Source organism: Cajanus cajan, chromosome 9 (assembly GCF_000230855.2).
Source record: "Cajanus cajan strain Asha chromosome 9, NIPB_CcT2T_4, whole genome shotgun sequence".
In the NCBI taxonomy this organism is placed as follows: domain Eukaryota; kingdom Viridiplantae; phylum Streptophyta; class Magnoliopsida; order Fabales; family Fabaceae; genus Cajanus; species Cajanus cajan.
In genome coordinates, this window is record NC_138525.1 from 57,105,596 (window position 1) to 57,132,580 (window position 26,985).

At 34.0% G+C, this 26,985-nt stretch overlaps 1 long non-coding RNA gene across 1 annotated transcript; it reads right to left on the reverse strand.

Annotated features, from left to right (window-relative positions):
• Positions 1-521: 521 nt before the first annotated feature.
• Positions 522-6,891, reverse strand: LOC145951798 (uncharacterized). The gene is made up of 3 exons (XR_014429734.1): positions 6,273-6,891; positions 1,611-5,454; positions 522-790 (listed from the first exon to the last, which is right to left on the reverse strand). It is a non-coding gene; the product is annotated as an uncharacterized LOC145951798 (long non-coding RNA).
• Positions 6,892-26,985: the final 20,094 nt, after the last annotated feature.

Here is a 26,985-nt window from a genome sequence, read left to right on the forward strand (position 1 = left end):
AAATAAATAAATAAATAAATAAATAATATATATATATATATATATATATATATATATATATATATATATATATATATATATATATATATATATATACTTCCACCCACCTAACAATATAAAACATCAACAACTTTAATATATGCATCATCACTTTATCTCATATCTAACACTACCAACATGCATTATTACAATACAATCAACATATATCAGTATAAATAACTCAATCTATTACAACATCGTATTAACTTGAACATCATAACATTAACAATACAAATTGTTCATTAGAACAACATAGTATTTATAACACATCAATTATATGTGTAATTACGCATTTTAAGTAGGAGATCTCCTTACAACATAGGGTGAGCATTTTAAATAGTTTAATCCTATTAAATCAACAATAACGCATGTAACGCCTAATTCTAATACCCAAATTATACAATATAAAATTATAAAATTTTATAATATTTTATAATTATATCATTAACAATATCTATATATTTATTTAATAAAAATAAAAGTAAAGAAAAGAATATCTTGTGAATTTAATACATAACATATCGTTCTAAAATATTTAGAATAACGTATTATTTTACACATTATTCCTTTTCCTTACTCTATTAATACAATATATATATTCATAACGGAAAGAAAATTACAATTAAAATAATATGATTGACAAGTAAAGTTATAACAGATCCATCAAATAGCCTCCGTATTCCAATTTCCTTCCATGTAGGACAGCAGTAACAATAACAGCAAAATGATCTGGAATCTCAAGTTGATCCATCTATTTATAATATATTTAATTAAAAAAAAACAAAGAAAAGAAAGGAGTAAGAACAATATCAAATAAATACAATAATTCGAACGAATAAACATAATTATTTATGTATAAAATTTTAACATATATATATATATATATAAATATATATTTATACAGATTAAATATTAGATTTTCTTGATACAATAAAATTTGAATTATACTTGTAGTGACTAGTCAGGATAAATGAGCATCATTATAACACCAACCAAAAATTATTCCACCTCCATTTCTTACTCATTTAAATCCCCAAGGTTAAACCTCCAGCTACAAATAATTCAAACTTTATCGTCTATGGCCATAGAGTATTAATTATCTTTAAAATGAGTAAAAGACATTTTAACACATTATATTAATCATAAAAAAAATTACTCAAAATAGATTTAAGAATAATCACAGAATAAGTAATAGTAATTAAAGGTTAAACAAATATATGAGGTTAGAAACACCCCACTAAATAATAACGTAAATAAATAAACATAATAATTAAAAGTTAAATAGTTAGATGAGGTTAGGAACACCTCACTGAATAAATATAACAATAACATAGTAATTAAAAGTTAAGTAGTTAGATGAGGTTAGGAACACCTCACTGAATAAATATAACAATAACATAGTAATTAAAAGTTAAGTAGTTAGATGAGGTTAGGAACACCTCACTGAATAAATATAACAATAATGAGGTTAGGGGCACCCCACTAAATAAATATAATCAAGTAAATGACATAAATAAATATACATAATAGTATATAAAATTTTAAAAAGATAAGGTTCTCCTCCCCCTTACCTAGATAAGTAGGAGTTGAAACTAGTGCAATATCTCTCTAAAAACTTGGGCAGAATCTCTTCCTCTTTCTCCTTAAACAAGGCACTAGAGCAGAACCTCCTTTTCTTTCTCCTTCTCTCTCTCTTACTTTCTCTCTCTATTTCTCCAGAATTTCCTTCTCTCTAGAATTCTGAATTTTCAAAACCTTAGGCCCCTATTTATAGAAATTTTGAAGTTACTATGCACTATGCACTATTCATTAAAATAATATTATAAGTTACTATGCACTATTCATTAAAATATTCAAATTAATTATAAAATTGAACCTTGCTTCCCTCGTGCCACCCTTAGCAGCCATTTACTATTCACGTATACGTATACGTGAATAGTAAAATACGTATATGTGAATAGTAAAAATACGTATATGTGAATAGTAAAAATACGTATACATGAATAGTAAAAATACGTATAAAAATATGATAAACTTTCTAATAATCTCAATACATAAAATAACCGTTTTCATAAAATTTTGGAATGTTACAGTATTCATAAATACGTATACATGAATAGTAAAATATGTATATGTGAATAGTAAAATACATAAATAAAATAAATACATAAAAAAAATATTTCTTTTCATTGACTAAAATTTGGGATGTTACAATTCTCCCCTCCTTTTAGAAATTTCGTCCCCGAAATTTTCTTGAAAATAAAAATAGGTATGCTCTTCGCATTTTGCTTCCTAATTCTCATATAACTTTATTGATGTACAATTCTATCAATCTTACCAAGAAATATCTAATATTAACAAATACAAGGTGAGCGAACCTATCCATTATAATCCAAATAAGATCAAATTTCTTAAGCATATCAGATATAACTACAACTAAGTTCATAAAATCTTATTTTCAAATTATGACATCTAAAGACTGTAAAAATATCAAAAGATTCTAATGTTCCACCTTAAACTTTTGACATACTATATACTAATATACAATTTTTTTTTTCTCCTTAGATCATGCTTCCCCTGCGCTACTCTGATATATTTTAGTATTTCTAACTGAATGTTAAGAGTACTCTTATGTTATTTATCTAAGATCATCTTCCTTAATTCGAAATTACTAGGCACATAGATTCCATCTTCAAACCTCAAAACACCATCAACTTCCAAGCGTAAAGGGTTATCTATACCTCTACCAATCTTTTCCACTTGGCTTATTAAGAAAAGATTTAACCCTTAAGTCCTCTAATCACACCCATTAATCTATTAGTCCTCTCAACATACTCAATTTAATGCTCCTAGGGGTGAACTTACACATCATGCTTAAGCTTCTAATCTCCTCAATCAAATTCAACCTTTACATTTTCAAAAATGAAAAATGAATGATCATCCTATTTAAGGCATTTGTCACCATATTACTTAAATTTTTTAAGACCCTCTCCAAGGATAAAGTACTTAAACGTAAGTTTACTAGATACGTATGATCAATCTCTAAGTCTTACCACCATATCTATATCCAAGGCAACCTCATATCTACTATCTTGTCTTATAATTTCATGTCTTGCCATCAAAATGAATCAACTAATTATGTTTCTCTAATTTCCTTCAATAGTCCATTCTCTACTCAAGTCATACCTAGTTTCACTCTACTAGAAGTAATCTCACAAATCAAACTTACAATCTTAATATGAGCTAAAAGATATCCCTTAACCATAAGAAGAGATATATAGAGTTTTTCTACTCAAAGTATCGACCATCACATTGACTCTTTCTGAATAACAACTGAGATTAAAATCTTAATCCTTAACAGTTTCTAACTATCTCTTCTGTCTCATATTTAATCCCTTTAAATCAAACAAATATGAGAAATTCTTATGATCACTAAATATCTCAAACTTAGAATCATACCAGTAATGTTTCCAAAATTTCAAGCGTAACTATTACAATTTCTAATTCAAGGTTATGAAAATAATTCACCCAAACCTGTCTTCAAAGCATTACTATATTACCACATAACACTTACTATTTCATAAAGGCAATTCTCTCTCCTTGGTTAATCCAGACACAGGTAATACTATCTTAGAAATTATCTCAATAAATCTCCTATATTAATTAATGCAACAAAGCTCCTAACCTAACTAATTGACCTAGGTATCTCCCACAACTTCTATCATAAATAGATCTACGTTATATCTCCACTAGAAATTACACAACCTAGAAAATTCACCTCATAAAAATTCATACTTAGATAACTTGGCATAAGCTGTCTTGAATATATTTTCATCCTCAATTATAATACGATGATATCACATCCTAAAGTCAATCTCACAACCTTCATTAATTCACTCCTAAGGTCGTCCATCCTCATATCAGCATACATGCATATCAAATCATATTAGAATACCTACTATAAATCTTCATATATACCATTCTTAAGCATGTATGAATCAATTACTGTTTACTCCGTATAGCCTGTACATGAACAACCTTTACCACATAACATCATACAACCTTAAAGAAACTTTTGATCCACAAGATAACACCTCAATATATATTAGAATAAAATCGATTTCCTAATAACTCACAAATATCATGACAACATATATATCTCTTTAACAACTATCAAAGAAAATGATACATAGAAAATTATATAGGCTATCACCAAATGATCTCAAACCAATCACCAAATAATCCCAAACCTATCACCAAAAGAAAGCTAACAGGATAAGTTATCATTCTTATAAAGACTTGAAATTCTAAAATGATCATATACTTAACTAAAAATTTCAAAAAATTGTAGTAGATTAAATCAGCACTTAACAGCTAGACTTTTGATCACTAAAATATTCATAACGAAAGTTCTAGATCTCTATTGTACCTGATTTTGGTGCCCTTGACAAGTAAACATCCAACTTACAACTTTTATGAAATTCATAAAATCCAACTCTGTCAATATAATACTTGTACTGGCATCACAAAACTGCAGCTAAAACATTCCCTGCATTGATCAGCAAAAGAGTGCACCAAAGTCTAAAGCCCCAAAAATACCTTAAGATACTTCCAAATCATTATTTAAATTTCTTCCTACAATCTTGAACCAAAATAACTTTCATATTTAGCACAAAGAACTTAGAAACTAAAATAAAATCCTCTTACAATCTAACCCATAAAAAAAAATCAATATGTAAATATCAAATTTAATAAATCATTTAATAAGGTTTAAAAATAATAAAAGAAATATAAATTAATTCCAGTAAAGGTGGCAGTGCCTCCTAGTTAGGAATAATTTATAAATTCTAAATCATATAATAAAAATAACAAAGATTCACACTTTGATTTTTATCAAAAATATTTAAAACTCCAATTCGCAACATACATCCTCTTTGGATTTAATTACTGTAACTATAGACTTCATCTACCAAACAAGCATAGTAAACTCATAACTCACGGCCGATTGGATCGACCGCTCTGATACCATTAAATGTAACGCCTAATTCTAATACCCAAATTATACAATATAAAATTATAAAATTTTATAATATTTTATAATTATATCATTAACAATATCTATATATTTATTTAATAAAAATAAAAGTAAAGAAAAGAATATCTTGTGAATTTAATACATAACATATCGTTCTAAAATATTTAGAATAACGTATTATTTTACACATTATTCCTTTTCCTTACTCTATTAATACAATATATATATTCATAACGGAAAGAAAATTACAATTAAAATAATATGATTGACAAGTAAAGTTATAACAGATCCATCAAATAGCCTCCGTATTCCAATTTCCTTCCATGTAGGACAGCAGTAACAATAACAGCAAAATGATCTGGAATCTCAAGTTGATCCATCTATTTATAATATATTTAATTAAAAAAAAACAAAGAAAAGAAAGGAGTAAGAACAATATCAAATAAATACAATAATTCGAACGAATAAACATAATTATTTATGTATAAAATTTTAACATATATATATATATATAAATATATATTTATACAGATTAAATATTAGATTTTCTTGATACAATAAAATTTGAATTATACTTGTAGTGACTAGTCAGGATAAATGAGCATCATTATAACACCAACCAAAAATTATTCCACCTCCATTTCTTACTCATTTAAATCCCCAAGGTTAAACCTCCAGCTACAAATAATTCAAACTTTATCGTCTATGGCCATAGAGTATTAATTATCTTTAAAATGAGTAAAAGACATTTTAACACATTATATTAATCATAAAAAAAATTACTCAAAATAGATTTAAGAATAATCACAGAATAAGTAATAGTAATTAAAGGTTAAACAAATATATGAGGTTAGAAACACCCCACTAAATAATAACGTAAATAAATAAACATAATAATTAAAAGTTAAATAGTTAGATAAGGTTAGGAACACCTCACTGAATAAATATAACAATAACATAGTAATTAAAAGTTAAGTAGTTAGATGAGGTTAGGAACACCTCACTGAATAAATATAACAATAACATAGTAATTAAAAGTTAAGTAGTTAGATGAGGTTAGGAACACCTCACTGAATAAATATAACAATAATGAGGTTAGGGGCACCCCACTAAATAAATATAATCAAGTAAATGACATAAATAAATATACATAATAGTATATAAAATTTTAAAAAGATAAGGTTCTCCTCCCCCTTACCTAGATAAGTAGGAGTTGAAACTAGTGCAATATCTCTCTAAAAACTTGGGCAGAATCTCTTCCTCTTTCTCCTTAAACAAGGCACTAGAGCAGAACCTCCTTTTCTTTCTCCTTCTCTCTCTCTTACTTTCTCTCTCTATTTCTCCAGAATTTCCTTCTCTCTAGAATTCTGAATTTTCAAAACCTTAGGCCCCTATTTATAGAAATTTTGAAGTTACTATGCACTATGCACTATTCATTAAAATAATATTATAAGTTACTATGCACTATTCATTAAAATATTCAAATTAATTATAAAATTGAACCTTGCTTCCCTCGTGCCACCCTTAGCAGCCATTTACTATTCACGTATACGTATACGTGAATAGTAAAATACGTATATGTGAATAGTAAAAATACGTATATGTGAATAGTAAAAATACGTATACATGAATAGTAAAAATACGTATAAAAATATGATAAACTTTCTAATAATCTCAATACATAAAATAACCGTTTTCATAAAATTTTGGAATGTTACAGTATTCATAAATACGTATACATGAATAGTAAAATATGTATATGTGAATAGTAAAATACATAAATAAAATAAATACATAAAAAAAATATTTCTTTTCATTGACTAAAATTTGGGATGTTACAACGCAAGATTATCTTTTTGACTTGATAGATCAACAACAAATTAGATATCAATCCATAAGACAACAACTTGATTTCTCAAGTGTCACTACTTAAACAATGAAGTTTAATACTACTGTTAGGATATAATAGTTGAGTATGAGTCTACCACGACATTAGTTAGCTTAACTAAGTCTTCTATAGGATTAGTTTATTGACTACCCTCCAAATACTACACCTATTCGATATTCAATTAGGAACTAAGTTTTCGACTTTATATTTTACTTGGTTGGTCACTTGTAATCATTATAGTTTGATTTGGCCCATTGATAAGTGTCAATTGTGTCTAAAGAAAATATTGAATTAAGACACTCATCTAGCATAATTTTTTTTAATAGAGTGATAAAATTATGACAAATATAAATAGAATCAAAAGGGATTTCAAATGAAGTGATTTTGTGGAGTGATGAATTTTTTGTGACCATTTTTTCCTTTGTTTTGTAGATTTTGGATATTAGAACAAGAAGAAGTTCCTAGGAGCAAGCGACTCATCCCTTTTAAAGGGCTAAGCGCTTTTAAGGCAGAGAGTAACATAAGTGGAGCAAAGGCAAAAAGGCTCAGTGCCTCAAAAAGGATTGAGCGGTTTGGCCATTGAAGAAGGAGCAGTCTCGTCCTCTAAGGCACTCAACGCATTTAAAGGGCTCAACCCTTTGGAATACTTAAGGTTGAAGGATTCTCCTAGGCGCTTAGCAGATTAAAAGGGTTCAGCCCTTTAGATTTCCTTATGATGAAGGATTCTCCAATTCACTCAGCAGTTTCCAGGTGTTGAGTGATTTCTTCTCTCTCTTGCCTACTCTATTTTATTTCCAACACATATAAAAGGGTCAGAGGAGAGAAAAATAGAGGATGGAAGGTTTTACGAAAGGAGAACAGGGGGAGACACACAAAACGCAACACCCTGGAGCTCGTGGGAATAGAGTTCTTAGGATCAATCTCTTTCTTCTACCTTTCTTCTTTTTGTTTTCATCTTGTGATCTCTTCTACTATGGAGAGCTAAAACTCCTTGGTTGGGATTGAATGTAATCATCGAACTCCTGTGTATTCCTTCTTGATTCATATATATATTACATCTATTATTCAGTGTTAGTGATTCAGATTCTATTCTTAATGCTTTGATAAACTGATCATTTGTTATTGATCTTGCATTTAGAATTTGGTTGGGAAACGTTTTCTAAATCTAGTTTTAAAACAAATCACCTATTAGTTTTGCAAGCTAGGAATGGTTTCGAAATGATAGTTGCAAAAAGTTCTGATTCTTAATGCGAGACGTTTAACTGGATGAAGTGAGGAATCATTCATTGAGTTAAATATCTTAGAATTTTAGATGTCAAGGAATTGGTTCAGAGTGAATATAGAGAACTCAATGGTAATGAATAAAGGAATTATTTGCAAGAATCATTAGGAATGTATAAGAGGGAGATTGATGAAATTTAATCCCAACTACTTAATATATCTGCATTTCTTTAAATTTAATTCGGTTTTGTTTACTTAAGTTTAATTTACTGTTCATATCAAATATTTAACATTCGTGAACATTCAAAGTTTGAATCAACAAGTAGCAATTAATATAATAGAAATCAAGATCTATTTCACAAGTCCTTGAGGATTGACAACCTTTTACTATACTACAAAGACTTGGGTGCGCTTGCTTAGAATATCAACACCCATGTGGTCATTTTATACATGTGTATTTCAAACTTGTCGGCCCACACATGGTACCAACTAAGTCCTAAAGGAGATTCAACACAACTATCTACTTCAAGCATCAACTTCTCAAGAAGGGATTACAACAAAGTTGGGCTTTCGAAGCACCACAACATAATATTCACAAAATAGGATATACAACTTTTAAAATCTCTCATCTAGTACTATGTTGGTCATCATAACTCGACAACATTATGCTTAAATGTCTAAAACATTCTCAACACAATCATGCATATTCAACACAACTATATAACCAACATACACGTCTCAAGTTGTATTCAACTTCTCTATTATCATTCATCTCAAAACATTGTCATATATAAAATAACAATAGTTAACAACTTTAAAGTATACAACATATAATTCTATTTATATCATATCCAACCATTCATCAAATACATCAACAAATTTTTCTTCAACAACCAACACCCAGGCCAGTCACCCAACACCCAACACCCAACACCCAACACCCAACACCCTCCAAACAGAAAACTCTTTGCCTCACTTACGTCCAGTGTTACACAACCCACGTCTAACGTAGATAAAGTAGAGACCTTTGAGACCTCATGCCTAACGTGATAAGGTACCATGCGACCCATTTCATGTAGGGAGTTTCTGCCTGACTCACATAAGGAGTAACCATACTGGCATCCAATGTCATCTAGATAGAGAGCTTTGGCTTGGCCACATTGAATGCCACTCAACCTTGGACCCGGCGTTATCAAGTCAGAGACCTTCAATGTTCTCACATTGGATACCATTCAAACCACACTTGACGTCATTCCATCCCAAAATGAGTCTTTTTCCTCATGCTTGGCACCATTCATCTTGCAATCGATGTGATTGAAACAAAAAGCCTTATGTTGGAACAACACCTATCACCATGAAGACACACCCAACGTAATAGCATAATTCTACATATATAGAAGTCGATTTTGACCAAAAACCTAAACCTCAACAAACATCCAACACCTATAAGAAATAATGATCATACTCAACACAAGCAACTTAAATCCAACTCAAAAGCAACATGCAATAACAATCCATAATAATTCATCCTACTCTCCCTCGTGGACCCAAAAGTCAAAGCTTCTACCAGACTTTTTGTTTTGGGTTCATCAATGCATCCACAAATCTTCAAAATTTCACACTACATACAACACAAAAACCATTCTTTAACCAACAACTCATATAAATTGCGATAATTCCAGCTTTCCTTACCTTGGAACCAAAGAAAATTAGGGAAGGAAAAGAAGAAAACTCTAAATGATCCATAACATAATTCCGAACAAATCTACAAATTGATTCAAGGTTTCTAAGCACTTGAATTCACCAAGAAGACAACACAATGAGAATTAGAGAAGAAAGAAGAGAAAATTTTGAAAAAAGAAAAGCTCATGAACCAAAGTTCTTTTCTCAAGAATTCTCTCACTAGACTTTTGAGAAAAAATCTTATGAGACTCTATTCAAAACACAAATTTTATGAAGTCTTTCTCTCGAGACTAAAGTAATTATTTTCTTAAAGAAACACCCAACACTCAATAACAAAAAAAAAAAAATATATATATATATATATATATATATATATATATATATATATATATATATATATATATATTGAGTCAAAGTAGGCAATAATTGGGCTCATTTTTGTCTTATATGCAATAGTTATAGACCAAATAAAAGTTTAGTCTTCGAGGGGTTAAAATCATGATGCATTAACATTTGTTTATTAAGATTTATTGTAAATAGCTGTATACGCATTTTATTGATATAGACGTTAGCGTACCTGAAAAAAAGAACTTTATTTGATTACAGTTTTTTTTAGTACTTTTTGTGATCTAAAATTAAATATTAAATTTATATGAAAAAGTTTATAAGTTAAATATTTTTTTATTAAAATAGATAAATTATTAAATTTTTTATGCATATTTGAATATAAATAATAGTCTTTAATATTTAATTTAAAGAAAGAAATATTAATTAATAATATCTTATGAATTATCTATAAATATGAAAAAAAATTAATAAAGTTCAATATTTCAAGTGATAATTTTAATTTTTATATTTATATCATTGTAAGAGAATTTAATTTGAAGATATTTTTTTTTTTTTTTATAATTTTAAATACATTGCTATCTTTTATTGCGATCATGTAAAAAGAAAGCTCTAAACCTAAGCCTTTTGCAATTGCATTAACTTTAATCGAGTCTAGGGATGGTAAAAATACACGTACCCGCGAGTATCTGTGGATAAAATCCGCTACGGATAATAAATGGATAGGCTATTGGGTACCGTGGATAATGTGGACGGATAGTTTTTTACCCGTTTATAAATGGGGCGGGGGCGGGTATGATGATATCTATACCCGCGGGTACCCATTTAATATTATTTCTTAAATATCCTAATTATCCTTGTACCACATAATTCTAAAACTACACTCTCTCATCTTATTTTCTTACAAAAGTGAGGTTGATGAAGTTACCGACATGTGTTAAGCATGTTATAAAATTATATTGGATGTAATTTGATTAATTTTCTAGCTTTGATTGGACCAATAAGATTTATGTATTTTAAGTTGTTTACTTTCATTTAATTATGAGATTAAATTATTGTAGCTTTGTGATGAGACTTTAACTTACTTGTGAGATTGATGTATTTTAAGTTATTGATTATCTTGCATTTTTATTATTATTTCAACAAAATTAACATTAAATAAAAGTTCAAAATTAACATTGAATTTTTATTTTTAATATTTCAATGATATTAAAATATAAACTTAAAATTATTTGTAATATAATTTTTTTAATTTCTTAATAATTTTATAAATATCCATGGATATCCGTGAGTATTCAAGAAATTCATGGATACCCGCTTAATGAATACCCACACAGATATGGGGTGGGTATGAGATCAATCTTCATTCAGCAAGGCGGAGGCGGGTTTACTATTACCCGCCCCCATGGGACCCCATTGCCATCCCTAATCGGGTCTTTGATTATGTCTCTTCTAAGTGAATTACTCAATTCACTCCGTTTATAAAAACTAGAGAAAAATAGATACTCTATATCTTTATATTTAAAATTATAAACTAAAAAAAATAAAACAGTTAGCATGTTTGTCGAAAAAATGGGTGTAATGTACAATTACTTTATTTTGAAAATCAACTTTTGTTCTCGGATTCTATTTTCTAACTAATAAATATAATTAACCACTTTTATAATATAAGAGATAAAAATGTAAAAGAGAAATATATATATATATATATATATATATATATATATATATATGTACTATCTGTACTGCCATGCCGAGCTCGAGCTCGGTATCACAGCGTGGAATGACCTCGGACACGCACTGGGAGATCTCGGCCTAAGCGAGATCCGCAATCTAATCAGATCATAACTGATCTCGGAGATCTCGCTCCAGATGAGATCCGCAATCTAATCAGATCATAACTGATCTCGGGGATCTCATTCCAGACGAGATCTACTATCTAATCAGATCATAACAGATCTCAGGCCCAAGGCCCAACACAACCCTAATTCACACCAAGGTACGTGCATTACTTATACGAGACTCATACTCATACAAACGCTAACTTTAGCATCGGAGTCTCTTTTGCAGGTACCACCCCCATCTTGGAGCATCAGCGTACCAGTGAAGGACGCTCACCAATCTTACTTGGAAGATCGTTCCCACGACAAATTCCGGTAAGAACATTTGGCGCCCACCGTGGGGCCGATCGAGACAGCTCTTATCGGCCACCCGTATGGTATTCACCAGAAGCCACAACAGACGTGCAACAGAGGACGCTGAACACTCAGTCATCATGGACAGCGACGCTGCAACCTTGAGAAGGCTGATCGACCAAGTCGAACAGATGCACCAGCAGCATGACACTGACCTGCGCAACATGCGTGCCAAACACGAAGCCGACCTAGCAGCAATGCGGACAGCCAATGAAGCAGACCTCGCAGCGCTGCGTGAAGAAAACGAGCGCATTCGCGCCCAACTTCCTCGACGCCCCTCTGATCGCCCTCCTCACGGGAGCAACGCCCATGAAGACGAGGCACACTCGGCAACTCAATCCCGGTCTGCGACTAGGGCACCAATGTCGCAACCCGCCACGCACCGATCTCATGCATCGACGCACAAGCCGTGCCCAGACGCCAACAGGACCCCCGCTCATGTCACAGACACTAGTACAAAAGAGGTGTACTACGTCGGATATTTTAGGCTTTTTATGTCAGAAAACGTACCGACGTAGAAGCGGGAGACGTAAATTTTACGTCGGGGCTTCAAATCTGACGTAAATTTACGTCAGAAATTATGAAACCCGACGTAAAAAAGTCGTAAAAAAACAAAAAAAAAAAAAAAAACTTAAGAACGCAGGCAGAACGGCCCGTTCTGCTTGGAGAACGGCCCGTTCTGCTTGGAGAACGGGCCGTTCTGCTTGCAGAACGGGCCGTTCTGCTTGCAGAACGGGCCGTTCTGCTTGCAGAACAGGCCGTTCTGCTTGCAGAACAAGCCATTCTGCTTCGTAGAATAACAAAAAAAAAACGTCCACTACCTACACAAATAAAACAACCAAAAAATTGAATAAAATAGATAATCAGAGTAGCAATGCTAAGTAGAAAAGTGCTAACGAAACCTTGTTTCATACCTGAGGAGCAGCAACAATGTGCAAATGAGTAACAAAGAGTTCATCCCTCTGCAAAAAACAAGAAAACGATTCAGTAACAAAGAAGAGGGAGAGGGTTTACAGAGAAAAAAATGAAAAGTGATGAAAAGTGAATGCGCGGTGTGCCTCGCGCTCTCTTATTCAAATTTGCGTCTTTTTTACGTCGGACCTGGAAGGGTGCGACGTAAATTGGACTTTTTACGTCAGACCTTCCCAGGTGCGACGTAGATTGGACTTTTTACGTCGGACCTTACCAGGTGCGACGTAAAAAAGTTTGCAAAAATTACAAAAATGCCACCGCATTTTTTTTACGTCGGATTTTCGTATTTCTGACGTAAAAGGGGTGACGTAATTTGCTTATTTTCTACTAGTGAGAGGGTCAAGAAACATTCCGCCGTCATCCTTTTTGGATGGCATCATGGAGACTCCACTCTCCCGTAGATGGAAGCCTCTCCACCTTGATCGCTATGATGGCACGACAGACCCCGATGAGCATATTGACCTGTATACGACCCAGGTAAACCTCTACACTAACAATGATGCTATCTTGTGTAGGGTTTTCCCGACCTCGCTCAAAGGGGCCGCACTCAACTGGTATACCCAGCTACCTGCCGAGTCAATTGACAGCTTCGGCACTCTGGTTAGACGATTCACGGCGCAGTATGCAACAAGTCGACCTCACCTCGTAACGTCGGCTGCTCTGGCCAGCCTCAGACAGGGCGACGAAGAACCACTACGGACGTTCATGGAACGTTTTGCTGGCATCTCGGTGAAGATTCACAACTTGAATCCTGAGGTCGCCCTACACGCCATGCTCATGGTACTCAAGCCGGGACCTTTTGTGGACAGCCTGTGTTGCCGAACTCCCGCTGATATGGACGAACTCCGTGCCCGAGCTGCCGGGTACATACAAATGGAAGAGCACTCTGCTTTTCGTGACCAGGTTCGCAACAAACCACAAGGAAAGCAAGACCAAGGTCAGGCCACAAACATTTAAAGTTGGCGACCTTGTTTGGTGGGGTGAGAGAGGCAAGAATAGACCCCTCCGAAGGGAAATTCGGAACTTGGAATGTCACCCACCTCAAATTTTATTTCTCTTAACTTGTAAATTCAGGTGATGTACTCTTTTTCCTCCTCAGCCTTTTTTCCTACTAAAGAAAAGGGTTTTTGGCTAAGGAAGGTTTTAACGAGGCACACCTCAAAAATAATCAACAAAGCAACTCTATTCCCATACATTTTTGGTATTGGCACATTAATCGTGACGACTTGCCAAGGTCGAATCCGAACCTTGAAGATCACATTTTCTTAATCAAGGTCGAGATTACATTTTCTTAACCAAGGTCGAGTACGAACCTTGTTATGCCAAGGTCGAGTCCGAACCTTGAGATTACATTTTCTTAACCAAGGTCGAGTACGAACCTTGTTATGCCGAGGTCGAGTCCGAACCTTGAGATTACATTTTCTTAACCAAGGTCGAGTACGAACCTTGTTATGCCAAGGTCGAGTCCGAACCTTGAGATTACATTTTCTTAACCAAGGTCAAAAATCGAACCTTGTTATGCCGAGGTCGAGTCCGAACCTTGAGATTACATTTTCTAAACCAAGGTCGAGTACGAACCTTGTTATGTCGAGGTCGAGTCCGAACCTTCACATTACATTTTCTTAACCTAGGTCGAGTACGAACCTTGTTATGCCAAGGTCGAGTCCGAACCTTGAGATTACATTTTCTTAACCAAGGTCGAAATCGAACCTTGTTATGCCGAGGTCGAGTCCGAACCTCGAGATTACATTTTCTTAACCAAGGTCGAGTACGAACCTTGTTACGCCAACGTCGAGTCCGAACCTTGAGATTACATTTTCTTAACCAAGGTCGAGTACGAACCTTGTTATGCCGAGGTCGAGTCCGAACCTTGAGATTACATTTTCATAACCAAGGTCGAGTACAAACCTTGTTACGCCAAGGTCGAGTCTGAACCTTGAGATTACATTTTCTTAACCAAGGTTGAGTACGAACCTTGTTATGCCGAGGTCGAGTCCGAACCTTGAGATTACATTTTCTTAACCAAGGTCGAGTACGAACCTTGTTACGCCAAGGTCGAGTCTGAACCTTGAGATTACATTTTCTTAACCAAGGTCGAGTACGAACCTTGTTATGCCAAGGTCGAGTCCGAATCTTGAGATTACATTTTCTTAACCAAGGTCGAGTACGAACCTTGTTACGCCTAGGTCGAGTCTGAACCTTGAGATTACATTTTCTTAACCAAGGTCGAGTACGAACCTTGTTACGCCAAGGTCGAGTCCGAACCTTGAGATTACATTTTCTTAACCAAGGTCGAGTACGAACCTTGTTATGCCGAGGTCGAGTCCAAACCTTGAGATTACATTTTCATAACCAAGGTCGAGTACGAACCTTGTTACGCCAAGGTCGAGTCTGAACCTTGAGATTACATTTTCTTAACCAAGGTCGAGTACGAACCTTGTTATGCCGAGGTCGAGTCCGAACCTTGAGATTACATTTTCTTAACCAAGGTCGAGTACGAACCTTGTTATGCCAAGGTCGAGTCCGAACCTTGAGATTACATTTTCTTAACTAAGGTCGAGTACGAACCTTGTTATGCCAAGGTCGAGTTCGAACCTTGAGATTACATTTTCTTAACCAAGGTCGAGTACGAACCTTGTTATGCCGAGGTCGAGTCCGAACCTTGAGATTAAATTTTCTTAACCAAGGTTGAGTACGAACCTTGTTATACCGAGGTCGAGTCCAAACCTCGAGATCACATTTTCTTAACCAAGGTCGAGTTCGAACCTTGATATGCTAAGGTCGAGTCCGAACCTTGAGATTACATTTTCTTAACCAAGGTCGAGTACGAACCTTGTTATGCCGAGGTCGAGTCCGAACCTTGAGATTACATTTTCTTAACCAAGGTCGAGTACGAACCTTGTTACGCCAAGGTCGAGTCCGAACCTTGAGATTACATTTTCTTAACCAAGGTCGAGTACGAACCTTGTTATGCCAAGGTTGAGTCCGAACCTTGAGATTACATTTTCTTAACCAAGGTCGAGTACGAACCTTGTTACGCCAAGGTCGAGTCCGAACCTTGAGATTACATTTTCTTAACCAAGGTCGAGTACGAACCTTGTTATGCCGAGGTCGAGTCCGAACCTTGAGATTACATTTTCTTAACCAAGGTCGAGTACGAACCTTGTTATGCCAAGGTCGAGTCCGAACCTTGAGATTACATTTTCTTAACCAAGGTCGAGTACGAACCTTGTTATGCCGAGGTCGAGTCCGAACCTTGAGATTACATTTTCTTAACCAAGGTCGAGTACAACCTTGTTATACCGAGGTCGAGTTCGAACCTCGAGATCACATTTTCTTAACCAAGGTCGAGTTCGAACCTTGATATGTCAAGGTCGAGTCCGAACCTTGAGATTACATTTTCTTAACCAAGGTCGAGTACGAACCTTGTTATGCCGAGGTCGAGTCCGAACCTTGAGATTACATTTTCTTAACCAAGGTCGAGTACGAACCTTGTTACGCCAAGGTCGAGTCCGAACCTTGTTATGCCAAGGTCGAGTCCGAACCTTGAGATTACATTTTCTTAACCAAGGTCGAGTACGAACCTTGTTACACCAAGGTCGAGTCCGAACCTTGAGATTACATTTTCTTAACCAAGGTCGAGTACGAACCTTGTTATGCCGAGGTCGAGTCCGAACCTTTAGGTTACATTTTCTTAACCAAGGTCGAGTACGAACTTTGTTATGCCAAGGTCGAGTCTAAACCTTGAGATTACATTTTCTTAACCAAGGTCGAGTACGAACCTTGTTATGCCAAGGTTGAGTCCGAACCTTGAGATTACATTTTCTTAACCAAGGTCGAGTACGAACCTTGTTATGCCGAGGTCGAGTCCGAACCTTGAGATTACATTTTCTTAACCAAGGTCGAGTACGAACCTTGTTATACCGAGGTCGAATCCGAACCTCGAGATCTCATTTTCTTAACCAAGGTCGAGTTCGAACCTTGGTATACCAAGGTCGAGTCCGAATCTTGAGATTACATTTTCTTAACCAAGGTTGAGTACGAACCTTGTTATGCCAAGGTCGAGTCCGAACCTTGAGATTACATTTTCTTAACCAAGGTCGAAATCGAACCTTGTTATGCCGAGGTCGAGTCCGAATCGAGATTACATTTTCTTAAGCAAGGTCGAGTACGAACCTTGTTACGCCAAGGTCGAGTCCGAACCTTGAGATTACATTTTCTTAACCAAGGTCGAGTATGAACCTTGTTATGCCGAGGTCGAGTCCGAACCTTGAGATTACATTTTCTTAACCAAGGTCGAGTACGAACCTTGTTACGCCAAGGTCGAGTCCGAACCTTGAGATTACATTTTCTTAACCTAGGTCGAGTACGAACCTTGTTAGGCCAAGGTCGAGTCCGAACCTTGAGATTACATTTTCTTAACCAAGGTCGAGTACGAACCTTGTTACGCCAAGGTCGAGTCCGAACCTTGAGATTACATTTTCTTAACCAAGGTCGAGTACGAACCTTGTTATGCCGAGGTCGAGTCCGAACCTTGAGATTACATTTTCTTAACCAAGGTCGAGTACGAACCTTGTTATGCCAAGGTCGAGTCCGAACCTTGAGATTACATTTTCTTAACCAAGGTCGAGTACGAACCTTGTTATGCCAAGGTCGAGTTCGAACCTTGAGATTACATTTTCTTAACCAAGGTCAAGTACGAACCTTGTTATGCCGAGGTCGAGTCCGAACCTTGAGATTACATTTTATTAACCAAGGTCGAGTACGAACCTTGTTATACCAAGGTCGAGTCCGAACCTCGAGATCACATTTTCTTAACCAAGGTCGAGTTCGAACCTTGATATGCCAAGGTCGAGTCCGAACCTTGAGATCACATCTACTTAACAAGGTCGAATTTGAACCTTCAAACAACAAATTTAGGAACTCCTCAGAAGCCCTTTTGCTCTTACATCACTCGGTGCTTGAGGGGCAAGTGTACTGGCCAGCCGAGTTACCGACTTGTCCTTCACCAAACTGCTGACTCGGTCAAAGGTTTACCAGCCTAACCCAACAGTAAGCTCATTGTTGCCGAGCTCCTCAGCTCGACCATGTAACATGGACATCGGAACACCACATTGGCCCAAAAAGGCCACGCCATCAAAACAAATAAAAATACAGTCTTGTCGTCGCGCCGCCCACGCGTTATGGGAACGAGGTGACAGCTATGACACATGGCATCTCGACGGGCAGATGTACGTGAAGGGCCATAGCCACTTGACGAGCTTGGACTTAACTCCTCGACCTACGGTCTTCGGAGCTCGGGGGGCTAATGTACTATCCGTACTGCCATGCCGAGCTCGAGCTCGGTATCACAGCGTGGAATGACCTCGGACACGCACTGGGAGATCTCGGCCTAAGTGAGATCCACAATCTAATCAGATCATAACTGATCTCGGAGATCTCACTCCAGATGAGATCCGCAATCTAATCAGATCATAACTGATCTCGGGGATCTCGTTCCAGACGAGATCTACTTGTTAGAAAAATATTAAATAATATTATAATGTGACTCATGTGAATTAAAAGCTTAAACATGATTTAATAAAATAAAAGGACCTATTGGCAAATATGGGAAGTTACTATTTTCAAATCTTATAACCGCCGATAACCAACTTGATGGAAGTTGGTTGAATAAGAGGAATTTTTGGGTTCTATCTCTGCCATAGAAACGACTCTCGTTTTTGCCATCAAAGAAAGTGACACGAGAATATGAAGTATGGAAAGAGATAGATAAAGAAACGTGATTGAATAACTTATTCTCATTACGGTTGTCATGGATCAAGGTAAGTCTCTCTTACTATTATGAATGTATGTGAGAATCATAATTTCTAAAATCCTTATGCAGTAGTTGTCTTGAATCATGAATGACATATGAAGGCTGCAATTTACATGTGGTATCAGAGCTTTAGGTTGTTGAATTTATGATTCTCCATGAATAATGTTTTCCAATTTCATGAACCCTAATTTTAATTGGAAATTTATTGGAACAATTTTTCCCGCTGTACATACTGAGAATGAATTCGATTTTGGAAAATGTTATGAATTCAATTTCGAATGACCCTTGAATTTGTAATATGAATTATTGCATGAAACCATGTTCTGGGGACGAATTGGTCTTTCCCTAACTTTAAGATAAATCACGCTAAAGTAGCAACACCATGACTTTGGGTGCCGAATTAAAATAAGTTGATAAAAGTACGAAACATTAATGAAGTGTGCAACCCGAATGCTTTCCAATATGCAATCCACTTGATTTGAAATAAAATATTGCATTAAAAACAAATCCCGAATGCTTTCCTATATTCCCTGTCATGTCAATTTCAATTTGCATTTATAGCTTATGCGTATGGAAATGATGAAATTGAAATGGAATTGCCAAATTGTTTTCTTTATTATGAATTTTAATTTCAATTGGAAATTGTTTGGAATCATGCTATTATGTTTTCGCTGTGCTTCTCGAGATTGTTTTCAATTTGGAATGTTTTGAAATGAATATCAAGAGAATACCCACTGTTACAACATGTGTGTGTATTTTGCTTAAGATTGTATTTATTTTGGGATTAAATGTATGATAGATTTGTAATCACCAAAGTGGTCAAATCTTTATGTTTTAGTTAATTCCAAATTAATAACAAATTTTATTTCAATTACCCATAGAATGGATGCTAAATTATAAATTATTGATTTATGGGTTGATTGAAGTTTATTATTATAAGACATTTATGGATCACCCAAAGGTTGATTAATTGTTCTTATAATTAATGGATATGACTGTTGGTAGTGAGTATGCATTATTAGTTTTATTTATTTATCCAAAGATAATAAATATTTCTAATTAGTGCATATGTCTTGCCAAATAATGTTAATATTATTAGCATCATTATGTTTTGTGTATTAATGTATCACCCAAAGGAGAACATTAGTATGCATAGAATGCTTGTTTGTTATTTGAATTTGTATCGTATGTTTAATTTATGACTCAAAGTAATAATGTTAAGCATGTGTTAATTGCAGTATTTGTTCATGTGTCTTTGCATTCTCATGCTATGTCTGTTCCGGTTTTTAATGGGTTGAATTTCTCTGATTGGAGCGAACAAGTCCAATTTCACTTAGGTGTTTTGGATCTTGATTTAGCTATTCAAGTTGAAAAACCTGCTGCTATTACTGATGATAGTAGCAATGAAGAGAAAACCCATTATAAGGCTTGGGAAAAATCAAACAGACTTAGCCTGATGTTTATGCGAATGAGCATAGCAAATAACATTAAGTCTGCTCTTCCCAAAACTGAAAGTGCAAAAGAGTTTATGAAATTTGTGGAAGAGCGCTCCCAAACTGCTGATAAGTCTCTTGCTGGGACATTAATGAGTACCTTAACCACCATGAAGTTTGATGGTTCTCGTACTATGCATGAACATGTCATTGAGATGACAAACATTGCAGCAAGACTTAAGTCTCTTGGAATGGCAGTAGATGAAAATTTCCTTGTGCAGTTTATTTTGAACTCATTACTGTCTGAGTATGGTCCTTTCTAAATGAACTATAACACCATGAAAGACAAATGGAATGTGCATGAATTGCACAGTATGTTAGTTCAGGAGGAAACCAGACTTAAGAATCAAGGAAATCACTCCATTCATTATGTGAATAATCAAGGAGCTGAAAAGAAAGTTAATAAGAAACATGGAAAGGGAAAGGGACCATTAAAGATTGCTGAGTCCTCTACTAAAATCCAGAAGAAAACTGACAAATGTCATTTCTGTGGGAAGTCTGGTCATTTCCAGAAGGATTGCCCAGAACGTAAAGCTTGGTTCGAAAAGAAAGGTGAGCATAATGCTTATGTATGTTTCGAATCTAACTTAACTGAAGTTCCCCATAATACTTGGTGGATTGATTCTGGATGTACAACTAATGTTTCTAATATGATGCAGGGATTCCTTACAACCCGAACCATAAGCCCAAATGAGAAGTTTGTCTTCATGGGGAATAGAGTGAAAGTTCCAGTGGAAGCCGTCGGGACTTATCGTTTAATCCTTGACACTGGATTTCATTTAGACTTGTTTGATACTTTTTATGTACCTAGTATTTCTAGGAATTTAGTTTCCTTGTCTAAACTTGATGTTGCTGGATACTCTTTTAGGTTTGGAAATAATTGTTTCAGTTTATATAAGCGTACTTGTATGATTGGATCTGGTACACTTTGTGATGGTTTATATAAATTGAATCTTGATAATTTATATGCTGAAACTCTTATGACCTTGCATCATAATGTTGGCACTAAACGTAGTTTAGTGAATGAACGTTCTGCTTACTTGTGGCATAAGAGTTTGGGACACATTTCCAAAGAAAGGATACAAAGATTAGTAAAGAATGAAATTCTTTCAAATTTAGATTTTACTGATCTAAATGTATGTGTGGATTGTATTAAAGGTAAACAAACAAAACACACAAAGAAAGGAGCCACAAGAAGCACTCAGCTTCTTGAAATTATACACACTGATATATGTGGACCTTTTGATGTTAATTCTTTCAATAAAGAAAAGTACTTTATCACTTTCATTGATGACTTTTCACGTTATGGGTATGTCTATTTACTGCATGAGAAATCTCAAGCAGTGAATGCCTTGGAAATTTATATAACTGAAGTGGAAAGGCAATTAGACAGAAAGGTGAAAATTGTCAGGTCAAATAGAGGTGGTGAGTATTATGGAAGATATGATGAGAGTGGACAACATCCTGGTCCATTTGCCAAGTTCCTTGAAAAGCGTGGTATTTGTGCTCAATACACAATGCCAGGTACACCACAACAAAATGGTGTTTCAGAAAGGCGTAATCGAACCTTAATGGATATGGTTAGGAGCATGTTAAGTAATTCATCTTTACCTATATCATTGTGGATGTATGCTTTAAAAACTGCCATGTATTTGTTAAACAGGGTTCCTAGTAAGGCGGTTCAAAAGACACCTTTTGAATTGTGGACAGGTAGGAAACCCAGTTTAAGACACCTACATGTTTGGGGTTGTCAGGCAGAAATTAGAATATACAATCCGCAAGAAAAGAAACTGGATGTAAGAACAATCAGTGGGTATTTCATTGGTTATCCAGCAAAATCAAAAGGGTATATGTTTTACTGTCCTACTCATAGTACAAGAATTGTTGAAACTGGAAATGCCAGGTTCATTGAAAATGGTGAAATCAATGGGAGTGAAACTTCACGAAATGTGGAGATTAAGGAAGTTAGAGTACAAGTTCCTTTAACTAGTGCTTTTACTTCAAGAATTGTTGTTCCCCATGTTGTTGAACCAAACAACAATCAAGAAGAACAACAAATTAATGATCTTGTGGTTAACAATGAATCTAGAGTAGAACAACCACAAGAAATAGTATTAAGAAGATCTCAAAGGGAAAAGAGATCTGCTATTTCAAATGACTATGTGGTTTATCTACAAGAGTCAGAAAATGACTTAAGCATTGATAATGATCCAGTTTCATTTTCAGAAGCTATTAATGGTGATAATTCTGGAAAATGGTTAGATGCCATGAATGATGAGCTTAAATCAATGACACAAAATGATGTATGGGATCTTGTGGAATTGCCTGAAGGGTGCAAGAGAGTTGGGTGTAAATGGGTCTTTAAGACTAAGCGTGACTCTCATGGCAATATCGAACGACACAAGGCTCGACTTGTTGCCAAAGGTTTTACTCAAAAGGATGACATTGATTATAAGGAAACCTTTTCTCCGGTTTCTAAGAAAGATTCTTTCAGAATTATCATGGCATTAGTAGCTCATTATGACCTTGAGTTACATCAAATGGATGTTAAAACTGCCTTTTTGAATGGGAATTTAGAAGAGAATGTTTATATGGATCAACCAGTGGGATTCATTGAAGAAGGAAAGGAACACATGGTGTGTAAACTTAAGAAATCAATATATGGACTTAAACAAGCTTCCCGACAATGGTATATTAAGTTCAATGATACTATTATGTCCTTTGGATTTAAGGAAAACACTGTTGATCGGTGTATATATCTGAAGGTCAGTGGGAGCAAGTTTATATTTCTAATTCTATATGTTGATGACATTTTGCTTGCAATTAATGATCTTGGTCTATTAAGTGAGACTAAGAAGTTTCTTTCTAACAACTTTGAAATGAAAGATATGGGTGAGGCAGGCTATGTGATAGGAATAGAAATATTCCGTGATAGATCACAAGGACTGTTAGGCTTGTCTCAGAAAGCCTATATTAATAAAGTTTTAGAGAGATTCAGAATGGATACATGTTCAGCATCTCCCGTTCCAATACAGAAAGGAGACAAATTTAGTCTTATGCAATGTCCAAAGAATGATTTGGAACGGAAACAGATGGAAAATATCCCTTATGCATCTGTTGTTGGGAGTTTGATGTATGCTCAAACATGTACAAGGCCAGATATTAGCTTTGCAGTTGGTATGCTTGGTAGATACCAAAGTAATCCAGGATTGGACCATTGGAAAGCTGCAAAGAAAGTCTTAAGATATTTGCAAGGGACAAAGGATCACATGCTTACTTATAAGAAATCTGATCATCTTGAAGTGATTGGATATACAGATTCAGATTTTGCCGGTTGTATAGATACAAGAAAGTCTACATTTGGTTATGTGTATCTTTTAGCCGGAGGAGCAATTTCATGGAAGAGTGCGAAGTAGTCAGTCATTGCTGCATCCACTATGGAGGCTGAATTTGTGGCATGCTTTGAGGCCACAGTTCAGGCTAATTGGTTGCGGAATTTTATTTTGGGACTTGGAGTAGTTGACAGTATTGTCAGGCCGCTGAAAATTTATTGTGATAATTCCGCAGCTGTTTTCTTTTCTAAAAACGACAAGTATTCCAAAGGTGCTAAGCATATGGAATTGAAATACATACCCGTACCCGTACCCGTACCCGATTTAATATATCGGGTTTTACCCGTACCCGTACCCGTACCCGTACCCGGTCAAACCGGGTATTCCCCGTCAAAGTCGGGACGGGTTCGGGTATTACCCGCAGGTACGGGTATATTTGCCATCCCTAGGTACCACCCCCATCTTGGAGTATCAGCGTACCAGTGAAGGAGGCTCACCAATCTTACTTGGAAGATCGTTCCCACGACAAATTCCGGTAAAAACAATATATATATATATATATATATATATATATATATATATATATATATATAAGGATTCACTTATTCTAGTAGTAAGTTTACCTAAACTTATTTCATTCAATAACTCATGCTCTATATGAAATTTTAATAATCCAATCCTTGAATTTAAAGTTTTAATATATAGATTAAATCTACAAAAAAAAATTTTAAAAAAATTAAAAATCGTTTGATATTCCATTTTATTAATTCAAATTGATGGATAATTATAAAAATATGTTATCCATCAATTTAAATTAATAAAATGGAATATTAAATAATTTTTAAATATTTTAAAAACTTGTAAACTTGATCTATGTATTAAAAACTTTAAATTTAATGTTGGGTCGTCGAAATTTGATATATAACATAATTTATTAAATAGAGTAAGTCTACCTACACTTATTTCTAAAATAAATAAATTTCTCCTTTATATATATATATATATATATATATATATAAAGTAAGTCTACCTACACTTATTTCTAAAATAAACAAATTTTTCCTTTATTTATATATATATATATATATATATATATATAATAGTTATTGATTACATGTGATTAAGAGAAAGTGACATCAAATGATAGTATAAATTGATGAAATAAGAGTTTACTATAATAACAATAACACCTCATTTTCAAGGAATAAAATAAGTAAGTCAAAAAGCAATCCAGGTGCTAAAATGACGTACATAAATTAGAGAAAGTTTGTTATTTGTGTAATGTGTGACAAAGGCTTAGCATATCTTAAATTGGCGAGATGAACATGAATATACACTTGGCTAATGACAGCAAGCCCAATTAAATGATTAAAAATATCCATTGGGCCCAAGAAATCAATAACTCTATCTTGTGCAAAGGAAGTAGGTTCATGATATATACACCTCCTTTTTTCTATAAGTACATCTCCTTTTAAAAAAAATAGTTAAAATTTTATAATATTTTTAATTTTTTGTTTTAAATTTTTTAATTTTACATTCACAATATTTAATTTAGTATTTTTTTTATTACATATCTTTCTCTCTTTTTTTCAACTTTTACATACACCCCCTTATTTTTTCTTCACCTCACCTATTTTGGTAGCATGTGAAAATTGAAAGAGAAAAAAAAAAGTGTGTGAATAAGAAGAAGAAAATAGTAAATTGAAAGTTGAAAGTGTAAAATTAAATTTTTTTTTAAAAAAAGGAGGTGTACTTATAAAAAAAAGGAGGTGTATATATCATGATCCAAGGAAGTAATAAATTGTTGGGCTGACTTGGCCCAATTATACCCGTCGGATCAGGATATGTAAAAACATAATCCAGGTTGATAAATATTTTAGACTACAAAAACCAAAAAAAAAACGATAAAAATACTTCAAATAAAAAAAAAAAGTGGGGGGGGGGGGGGGGGGGCGGGGGAGGATTAAAACTTCTCCAAGTATGATTTTAATTTTTTATTGAAAGAAGCATTTATATTTCTTTTTTTAAAATCATACTTTTAAATATCTTTAATTTATTTTCTTTTTAGAATTTTTTTTTCTTCTTCTTCTCCTCATTTTAACACATTTATATTTTTGATTTTTTTGATTAACGGTTATCTCTATATTTATTCACTACTATCATAACTTTATTTTTTTTATTTGAATAAAATACATAAAGATACAAAAAAACCTCTTTCCCACTAGAAATAATGTATAATATATAATATTATTTTGAAAATAGTTTAACTTCTTATTTACTTCTCTCAACTTTTATTTTTTTAAATTTGAATTTATTTCATTTTAAATAAAATAACTTGTGTAATTTATAAGATTAATATTTATTTTATATAACTAAAATTTATAATAAATAAATATTTTTTTACTGCGTTAGATAAATATTTTAAATATATAATTATACGTTTCCCTCATACTTATAATTATAATTTTTAAAATATTTTAAAGCTTCTCGAATTAAATTATACTCATATAATCTAAGAAATACTAAGATTTAAATAAAATGATACATTATTTGTAGTCAAAACGGTTGTTTTGTTTTTGTTTATTTTTTTTCTTTCAAGAATTCTAGGTTTTTAAAATAGACACTCTCAATTATATTTTCTTTGGGCCATAAAATTCTCTAATGCAGTAGTGGGTCTCCTCTCTGGGCTCGGGTTGAGCTAGTTAGGGTTTGACATTTTAAAGCCGTTTCACTTAAAACACTCTAACCGTTGGATCACATGAATCTAATAACAGCCATACGATTATTCTGCTATTTGTCCTATAAAACGACACAAACAGAACTCTTTGCCGCAGCTACTCTAATATCTCTTCTTCATAGCTTCTGCATTGGAAATTAGGGTTTACGATTTCTTAGGGATTGTGAATTCTTAGGGCTTATGAATTCTTAGTCTGATTTTCACTCGGATTTCAGTTTTATAATTGCTTC